This window comes from Sapajus apella, unplaced genomic scaffold, assembly GCF_009761245.1.
Source record: "Sapajus apella isolate SASKATOON/1434 unplaced genomic scaffold, GSC_monkey_1.0 scaffold14, whole genome shotgun sequence".
Taxonomy (NCBI): domain Eukaryota; kingdom Metazoa; phylum Chordata; class Mammalia; order Primates; family Cebidae; genus Sapajus; species Sapajus apella.
Window position 1 is genome coordinate 25,374,700 of NW_022436954.1, and position 10,757 is coordinate 25,385,456.

Sequence of the window (10,757 nt, forward strand, 5' to 3'; positions counted from 1 at the left end):
CACTTAGAATAATGGCTGCCAGCTCCATCCACGTTAATGAAAGGACATAATTTCATTCACTTTTATGGTTGCATAGTATTCCATGGAGTATATGTGCCATATTTTCTTCATCCAGTCTACCGCTGATGAGCATCTAGGTTGATTCCATGTCTTTGTTATTGTGAATAGTGCTATTAAGAACATTTTTATGCATGTATCTTTATGGTGTAAAGATTTATATTTCTTTGGGAGTGCTGGGTCAAATGTTAATTTTCACTTGAGTTCTTTGAGAAATCTTTAAACTGCTATCTACAATTATTGAACTAATTGAACTAATTTACATTCCCATCAGCAGTGTATAAATATTTTCTCTTATCCACATTTTGGCCAGCATCTATTATTTTGTGACTTTTTATTAATAGCCTTTCTGGCTTGTGTAAGATAGTATCTACTTGTGGTTTTGATCTGCATTTCTCTAATAATCAGTGTTGTTGAGCATTTTTGTATGCTTGTTGGCTGTGTGTATGCCTTCTTTTGAAAAATGTCTGTTAACACATCCTTTGTCCATTTTAAAATGGATTTGTTTTTTTTTTTTTTTTTTGCTTGTTAATTTGTTTAATTTCCTTATAGATTCTGCATATTAGACTTTTGTTGGATGCATTGTTGGCAAATGTTTTTTTTCCCATTCTGGAGGTTGTCTGTTTACTCTGTTGTTAGTTTTTGTTTGCTTGTTTGTTTTGCTATGCAAAAGCTCTTTAATTATGTCATATCAATTTTTGGTTTTGTTTCGATTGCTTTTGGTGTCTTCATCATGGAAATCTTTGCCAAGTCCTATGCTCAAATTGGTATTTCTTAGGTTATCTTCCAGAGTTTTTTTTAGTTTTAGATTTTACATTTAAGTTTGTAATTCATCTTGAGTTTATTTTTGTATACAGTGTAAAGAAGGGGTCCAGTTTTAAACTTCAGCATATGGCTAGCCAATTATCCCAGCACCATTTATTGATTACAAAATCTTTTCTTCATTGCTTGATTTTATTGACTGTCAAAGACCAGAGGGCTATAAGAGTGCAGCATTATTTCAGGGCCCTCTATGCCGTTCCAATGGTCTATGTGTCAGTTTTTGTACCAGTATCATGCTGTTTTGGTTACCGTAGTCTTGTAGCATAGTTTGAACTATAGGTGACGTCATGCCTTCAGCTTTGCTCTTTTTGCTTAGGATTGCCTTGGCTGCTCTTTCGTGGTTCCATGCTTTCCTAATTCTATGAAGAACGTAATTGGCAGCTTGACAGGAATAGCATTGACTGTGTAAATTGCTTTGGCCAGTATAATCATTTTAGCAATATTGATTCTTCCTATCCATGAGCATGGAATGTTTTTCTATTTGTTTGTGTTATCTCTAATTTCTTAGAGTGGTGCTCTGCAATTCTCATTTTAGAGATTGCTTATGCCCCTGGTTAGCTATATCCCTAGGTATTTTATGGTTATTTTGAATGGGATTATGGTCTTGATTTGGCTCTCAGCTTGGATGTTGTTGGTGTTAAGGAATGCTACTAATTATTGTACATTGATTTTGCATTCTAATATTTTGCTGAAGTTTATCCAATCAAGGTGCAGCAACTATGGGGTTTTCTAGGTATAGAATCATATTGTCAGTAAAAAAGGATAGTTTGAATTCCCCTCTTCCAATTTAGATGATTTTTATTTCGTTTTTACTTAATCGATCTGGCTAGGACTTCCAATAATATGTTTAATAGGAATGGTGACAGAGTACTTCTTTATCTTGTTCCTGTTTTCTATGGAAATGCTTCCAGCTTTTTCCCATTCAGTGTGATGTTGACTGTGGGTTTGTCATAGATGGCTCTTATTATTTTGAGATATGGTCCTTCAATGAATAATCTGTTGAAGGTATGTTGATTTTTATTAAAAACCTTGTCTACATTCATTAAGAAAATCATGTGTTCTATCTATGTGATGAGTCACATTTATTAATTTGCATATATTGAACTAACCTTGCATTCCAGGGATAAATCTATCTGATGGTGGTAGATTAGCTTCTTAATGTGCTGCTGGGTTTGATTTGCCAGTAATTTGTTGATCAAATTTTGTTTATTCATTTGTTTATGGACACTTGACTTGTTTCCACCCTTTGGTTATTGCAAATAATTATGGTACGCACATGAGTGTGTAAACATTTATTCAAGTTTTACTTTTATTTCTTATATAGCCAGAATTGTGATTTGTGGATCATGCTCTAATTAATTTTTTTTGGAGAAGCCACCTGTATTAGTCTAGTCTCACTCTGCTAATAAACATGTACCCAAGACTGTTAATTTATAAAGAAAAGAGGTTTAATGGATTCACAGATCCATGTGCTAGGGAGGCTTCACAATCATGATGGAATGCAAAGAAGGAGCAAAGTCATGAACTACATGGTGGCAGGAAAGAGAGAGCATTGCAGGGGAACTCCCCTTTATCAAACCATCAGATGTTGAGACTTATTCACTATTACAAGAACAGCATGAGAAAGACCTGCCCCCATGATTCAATTATCTCCCACCAGGTCCCTCCCAAGACATGCGGGAATTATGAGATCTACAATTCAAGATGAGATTTGGGTGGGGACACAGCCAACCAATATCATCACTACATAATTTTTCATAGCAGCTGTACCATTTTACAGTCCCATCAACAATTTCTCCCAATTTCTTTAAATCTTCCCAAGCATTTATTATGCTTCATATTTTGTTTTATAACAAATGAAAATAATGAAATCCTAATGAAAACAAAGTGTTTCATTTTATTTTGTTTCAATAATGGTTAGTGATGTTGACCTGTTTGTGGAAAAACCTCATGTTTTCCCATTAAATGATTTTGGAGCTGCTGTTTAAAATCATTTGACTAAATATGTGAAGGTTTATTTATGTGTTCTCTAAACTATTCCATTGTTCTATATGTCCATTTTCATGGCAGTTTCACACTATTTGGTGACCATATCTTTGTCATAAATTTAGAAATCAGAAAGTGTGAAACCTCCAACTTTGTTCTTCTTTTTTAAGATTGTCTTGACTGTTTTGAAATCCCTTGAGATTGCATATGAATTTTAGAAGGGACCACAAAGAAGCTATTGCAATAGTTACCAGAAGAGAAATCAAATGTTGCTGCACCACTCTGTGATAAAAAAGAGTTGTTGGCCACTTCAGTGTCTATTATAGGGGTATGTGTTAAGTATATAAGACATACACTATGGAATACCCTACAGCAGTAAGAAGTAATTGTTAGGATATATAGTTTACATCTTGGATAAATCCTAAAACAATTTTTGGAGTTAAAAAGTAAAACACTACTATCCCTCACTCTAGATAGACATAGGTCTGGCTTGCTCTCTCCATCTGCAGATATACAGAGAGACATATTGATATCTATTTATATAGATAGCAATATCTATTTACTTATCTTTCTAGAAATAGAGATAGATTAGAGATAGTAGAGAAAAAAAGAGGAAAAATGAAGATAAAACAAGAGGTTTAAGAGAGTATACACAAAAAATAGAGGATAAATTAAAATATTTTTCCCTTTAACTAAATGGCATACAATGTACAAGGTGGTCTCTCTAAAACATGTTCAAGAAAGACAAAATTACTGTGCTCTGAAAATTGTTAGATGGATCTAAAAGTGGCCCCTGTATTGACAATTACCTGAGGTTACAGTTGAAATGGAAGAGTTAGAACAAAGTCCTTTCATGAATTATAATGATGGAGCTCACAGAGGTTATGCTACATTTTTCTATTATCATAGAGTTGTTACTTTCAGATTTAGGCCTTTAAATGAAAACTGAAGTTATTCTGTAACTAGAATAAAATGGTAAAACAAGTTTTCTAACATCACTTTAAATAAGCCATTTTGTAATACCATATGTACAACTCACCATATATAGATAGAATACATTATAAAATATATATGTTTATATATAAAGTATATATGTATATAATAAAAAAATCAAACCCTAAAAATTGTATATAATTATATAATATAATGGTTGTTTGGTGAAGTTAATTTAAGCTGAGTTTCTTTCACTTGATCTGAAACAGCCTTGAATAACAGAGGTGTTATAAAATATTTCTGAGCCAGTACCAAAATAAAATATATTTTGTCTGTCATTGCTTCACAAGACCAATAAGAAAGAAGAAACTGTGAAAGTAATTAAAAACCTACAGTATTAGTCTTAGACTTTAAATAAAATAAACTTCACAGAGGACTTGACTATTGTCATTGCAGTGTTACAAATGAGAAAACTGAGGTTCATTAGTGTTAACTAACTCCCTGAAATCCCTCTTAGGAAAGAATATCTAAAATTTATATTTAGCTCATCTGTCTGCTTGTAAACTCATGCTTCATCCACTGAAACCGGAGTCAATAGACTTGTTTTCCAAATGACCAGATATTAAATATTTTAAGCGTTGCATCCCACATTGTCTCTGTCACAACTACTCGACTCTGTCATTATAGGTCAAAAGAAGCCTTAGACAACACGTAAAGGAATAAGCATGGCTGTGTTCCATTAAAATGTTATTTGTGAATACAATTTGACTTACATAAAATGTTCATGTCATGAAACGTTATTTTCCTTTCATTTTTTCAACCATTTGAAATATAACAAACATTATTTGCACACTGTATAAAAACAGGTGGCAGCCTGGATTTGATCCACGGACATAATTTTTCAACCTGTGCACTAAACTATGCTAACTTAGAAAGAAATTGAAGATTTTATTTCAGCAGTGAAAAGGTGGAATGCAATAATTTTACCTTAAAAATATAAAAACAGGTGATTTTATGATATCAAAAATAGATACCCAGCAGACAAACTGAAATACAGAATCAGAATTCAGCGTATGAGTTGGTAATGGCAAATAATTTTCTGAGAGCTCAGGATGAGAGAGAAGTTAAAAATACGACTTTGGAAATAGCCAGGAAGGAGAGAAAACAGCAAGAGGAAGTGACATTTGTACAGAAATGTCACTGAAAAGGACACAACCAAGGTAAACATATTCATGGGAGATAGGGAAGGAGATAGTTTCATGATAGAAAAGGAGCAGAACCCATAAAAAAAAATCCAGGAGAACAAAAAAACTCCATGGCTAAATTTAGCAACTAAGTAAGTCATCAATGACTCTTGAAAGAATAGTCACTGTAGAAAGTTAAGTGTTAGAGACAGTTTACAGGTGCTTAAGGAGGAGGCAGAATCAGAATTACAAGCAAACTTTTGGAAGATAGACACCACATTTCAGTTATCTAAGAATTTTGTGCTTAATAAATGTTTACATCACTGAAAACTTTATAGTATTAAAAAAAGCATTGTTAGCAATAAAAAACTGAAACAGTGAAAATAGAATTTCTACACAGACTTGAAATCTCTACAAACATTTAAATACTGCTAAGGTTGGGTTGTCATATTTGGGAAGTTCCTTAAACTTGCACATCTTCATTTTTTTATCTCATGACATTGCAACTTTTATTTTAGTGTATTTTAATACAGGTGGCATATATATAATTTTAAGTTTGTGGTGGATCCACAACCTTCTGACTTTAAGTGACTTCCTGATTCAAATTCTGGCCTTTATGTCTTTTTTTTTTTTTTATATAAGAGATGCAATTGGGTTAAAAGTAGCTTCCAGGATGACATGTTCAAGTAAAGAGAAGTTAAAGATTGAAAAAAGGAACATGAAAATCAACTCCTGTAGAATGCAGAAAGTCCTTCAACAGGAAATGCAATGGATGAATGTGGAGGGAAATTGCTTCTGATATAGGGTCCTTGAAAGAAACAAGGCACCCAATGGATAGGCATTCATTTAAGGAATATTACAAAAGGTTTGGGAAGGCATGCTTAGCAAAAGCAAGAAGGTACTAATCCTGTGGATGGAAGGGGCAAGTGGATGAAAGAGTTTTCAGAGTTCAGTGAGACCTTAGTCAATATAGGAAGTTCAGGGAAGCTTCAGTCATGGAGGGACACAGTTACTGCTAAAGATACAGCCATCTAGAAAAGTTTTCACAATCTGAGAAGAGTTACCAGTTCTTATTTAACAAAAATGAGATCTTTGCCTGCAAAAAAAATGGACTGATGTTGCATTTTTAGATATCTGAAAATATTTCAACCCAATGGTTGATATAATTTGCTTAGAGTTCATTTGAACATATTGTGGTAAATATGCATTCAATTTGCGATTTTCTGCATTAAAATACAACCCGGATTTACTATTTCATAAAGTATTCATTTCTTCTTCTACAATCTTCAATAACCAAAATTCTCTGCCAGCTATATTACATATTTATAGCCAATTTTAATATTTTAATTAACTCTTTAAAAATATTCACAACATTTTGACATACTGTTTGCAAAGAAAAATAAAACTGCACTTTATTAAACTGATTTATATTTGTTTTTCTTCTTATATATTGTCTGTTTAACTATCTCGGATAAGATTAATTCATCAAGCCACTAAATGCCTTTCTCTTAGCATATGGAATTTTGCTAACCATCATAGAAGATACAAATTAGAAAACATTTCTGGCATATGACGCCTGCAATCAGTTTATAAAGAAAAGTAATCTCCAAAAAAATACATTGGCGTTCACAAGAGGGGCAGACTGAAGGAAAAGTGATAAAGTGACAGCTTCATGAAGGATGTGACATCTGAGCTCAGTGTTTAAGAATGGGACAGTTTGGAAATGCAGACTGAAAGGATATTTTCCAATTACAGGGAGCTGAGAGGATCCCCAACCCCCCACACCTCACCACCCCTCTGCCACCGACTATGTTAAGATGAAATAAACAGGCCTCAGGTACAACTAAACACTACTGTAAATGGAAATAAACCAGCAATGATGCAGTCCTCAGTATTAATTGCTCTCTAGGGAAATACCATTCTATCTACCAGATTCTATAATAATGGGCAAAGTGACAATATTGAGCTTGTAATAATGCTGAGTAAGTACCTTGCTCTAACATGCTGTAACCACGGAATTTACAGCAAATCATAAAACACACTGTGTGATTATCTCTTCATAATCCCTTCTAAACATTTTGGACTCAACACATTTTATCTAGTTTGGAGTAGCAACAGCATGTTTTATTCTCCTGAAGTCAAGATAAATGGAATGAGAGAATTTATGTTGAAAATGAAGATGGAAGTTCTTCTAAACAGCTACAAACCTAGGTGTCACTAGTCAGTTCTTAAAATTACAAGAAGGAGGACTTATGTCTGCAAAAAAAGAATAAAATAGATGCTTGAAACAGATACTCATCACAAACTTGGTTAGGTGATGCATATTCCTTGATAGCTACCTAATTTTCTCACCAACACAGAAGAAAAAGTTTTATAAAATGCTTGCAAATGTGCACTCTGTATTCATTAGTTGTAGTTTGTATTATTTTGCTTATTTATTATTCTCACAATTTCATCATTGTTTGTTTGGCAATAACACGAACCTAGGGTGACGGGGTGCCTATCGCAGGCAGATTCTGTGTTAAGCTACCAGTGTGAGTGAAGGGTCAAAGTTAGGTGGAGGTTGGGTCAGGCAAACTCTGTGCTCCAGCTCCCCACATGTGGGCCCACGCAGTGGGATTGCGGGGCAGTTCTCTGGCCACTCTGGTAATGTTCAGGAAGCAGCACAGCTGCCTTTGTTGAACAGAAGAGTTTATACAGGGGGTGGGGAGTAGCAGGCAGCAGCAAGACCCACCCAGCTCCCACACGCTTAGCCACGCAGATCTCACACCCATAGTTTTCCACTAACAAGAGCTAGCTAGCTTCCAGGCAGTCTGTATTCAGAACTCAAAACTGCCCTGGGCCACAAGCTTTCCCCATGGAGACAGAAACTGTGGCTTTCAGGCTACACCCCTTCTAATATGCTCAATAAGCAGAGTCACCCAACTCCTGCACTCATGACTGCAGCACTCTTCCCATTCATCCCTGGGTCCTGCTCAAATGAGTTTGTCGTGAATCTCAGGTGGGAGCTTCTCTTACCCTGTACCTGCCACCTGAGTAATCTGGCAGGCTTCCATGAGGTGCCCTGCAAGGAAGGATCTGGAATGGCTTTCCTCCTTCCCCACTGGACACTGGGAATGTTACCCAAAGCACATCCTGATGCCACTCCTTCTCAAATACCCCTCACTGCTCACTAAATCAGCTCAGCCCTGGGTAGGGTTAAGGCCTCCCCTGTGGCCTGGATTGCCATGTTCCCCATTGGGAGTGTGTATCCTGCAGGCAGTTTATCCCCTTCCCATGCTCTAAGGACATACAGTTTTCCACCTAATTCATGGTGAATGCTATAGCCCGTCCTTCTTTTTAAGAGTCTGTGATTTCCTTCTGTTTCCTGTTAAGCTTTTGTGTTGCTTCTTGGAAAAAATGTTCATGGTGTGAATCTGTATGTACTATTTTGTCTTTCCAAGTGAGAGACACATGCTAACAATGCTTCAAATGTGCCATCTTGGAAAAGAAAATAAGGCTTATTTTAAACGCTAGAAAACATTTCTTCATCGTTATCATCAAGGCTTACTTACACACATCCGGATGTATTCTCTTTGTATGAGTCTCAATAACCTTTAGCTAATACATAGCCCTGTGTAAAAGAAGTTCTTCCTTAAGATCTCTTGTTTAGAGTTAGCTCCTTAAGGGCAAGTATGTTGGTGATTGTGAAAGGGAAAGCATGGAATTCAATTTTAAGAGTTCATGGGATTTAGTATTAGAAATGGTTCTTTCCCCTTTTTTCTTCTAATTTACATTGTATTAGAATTTTTCTTGCCTGTCTGAATATCAAATCTCAAATTTATAAAAAGTATCTATGGCTGGCGTGATGGTTCATGTCTGTAATCCCAGCACTTTGGGAGGCCAAGGTGGGCAGATCACCTGAGGTCGGGAGTTCGGTCAAACCTGGCCAATATGGTGAAACCTCATCTCTGTTAAAAATACAAAAATTAGCTGGGCATGATGGCACATGCATGTAATCCCAGCTATTCAGGAGGCTGAGGAAAGAGAATCATTAGAACCCAGGAGGCAATGGTTGCAGTGAGCTGACATCGCACCACTGCACTTCAGCCTGGGCAAGAGAGCTAGACTTTGTCTCAGAAAAAAATTTTTTAGAAGTAATTTTAAAAAAGTATCTAAGAACAACTACCTGTACATATCAAGTTGGCATAAGAATAAAGTGAGATAATATACAAGAGTAAACCTTTAACTAATAAAGGGTCCATAAAAGTATCAGTTATAGGATTGTGGATTGACTTCATCTTTATAATCGTTATCATCCTAATGCCCCATAACCAAAAATTTTATGGTAAGTTTTTTTGTTTACTTTAATGGTGTCGATACAATGTCTCCCCTGGGAATATTTAACTATACTTAAAATTTCTGACCATGAAGGATAATTGTTACTAAAATAAATTTCATTTTTTAAAAATTTAACCTTGTAAAAAATTTTTAAAAAATTATTATGTAACTAAATGTCTTAAACTAGTAAAGAATTAGAGATGTCAACTGATATAAGGTCACATTTTACATCTATAGTGATTCTCAGATACAATAACAATAAGCAATAGCAAATTTGACATTTTCTTTTGAATCTTTGTCATAAAATATTTTTTTTTGTTAATATAACCCCTTCCTTCACAACGTTCTATGAATAATAAGATTACCCTATAGTATGCTTGTAATATCTGGTGTCTCACAGCAGTGTAATTCCAGTGAAATTCAAAAACTTTAAACAAGCCAAAGTGAGGAAAGGAAGGTGTTATAAGCAAATTTGTTCCTTTCTGAATGTACTACAGAACAAGGATACTTCTTCAGTACTTTACTGGAGGGCTTTTTAGAGAGTTTGCTTCACACAGTAATAAAAAAAAAAAACTTTAAAAGTTCATATATTTTGGTTTCAATGGCATCTCTCATACAGCTGCATTTATATAATGAGTTTTCATCCTAACAACCTAACAACAAAGCATATCTCCATTGGAGAAGAAAACTGGATACAATTGATTGCCATATGGCAAAAACATTTTATAAAAGTAAATATGAGATGTCCACAGGTTTAATAAATACACTGAACTTGGTAAGTAAGATACAATCAGAAAACTGTTTCGTTTTTCTACCATCTGGGGCTTCAAATATACTCTGTGAAATCTCCATTCCCTTTCCCTAGGTGGTATCTCTGACAGACAAATTGTTTTTCTCTAAATTCTGGGTATTAGAAGAGTGTCATTCTTCAGCATTAAGAAGTCTAGTATAATCCAAATCAACACTGATCTCTCATACAAGTCAAACATTTTCTCCCTATTTGAGTTCACATTGATCAAATGCTTGGAAACTGGTAAAGGGAAAGAAGAATTTTCACATGATCTCGCTCCACTCAACAGTCTGCCAGGGAAGAGAGAGGAGAGAGAAGGATGAGAAGAAAATGAGCAAAATATTTTTCCTTAGTTAATGTTGCTTATAATCTTTTACAGACTGCTGAGTCAGAGATTCAAATGTTGGTATTTCATGGATGTATATCAGAGGATTCTTGGAGACTATTCAGAGTAGACTTTATTCTCCAGGTTTCTGACATGGGTGATGTATGGCTGACCTCATTCAAAATGCCCCATCTCCTTTTCTTCCAATTTTTTCCTCACCCCAATGCCTAGGTTCCTTTCAATATGACTCATTATTATTTATTGACCCTACAGAGGAAAGACACACACACACACACACACACACACACACACACACACACACACACACACACACACACAC

The 10,757-nt window shown here is 35.1% G+C and overlaps 1 long non-coding RNA gene across 1 annotated transcript in view; it reads left to right on the forward strand.

The window, feature by feature from the left end:
* Positions 1-2,130: 2,130 nt before the first annotated feature.
* LOC116555114 overlaps positions 2,131-10,757 on the forward strand; it is a 25,653-nt gene continuing 17,026 nt past the window's right edge. The window contains exon 1 of the long non-coding RNA XR_004270382.1: positions 2,131-2,325. This is a non-coding gene — a long non-coding RNA (uncharacterized LOC116555114). The remainder of the gene's footprint in view (positions 2,326-10,757) is intronic.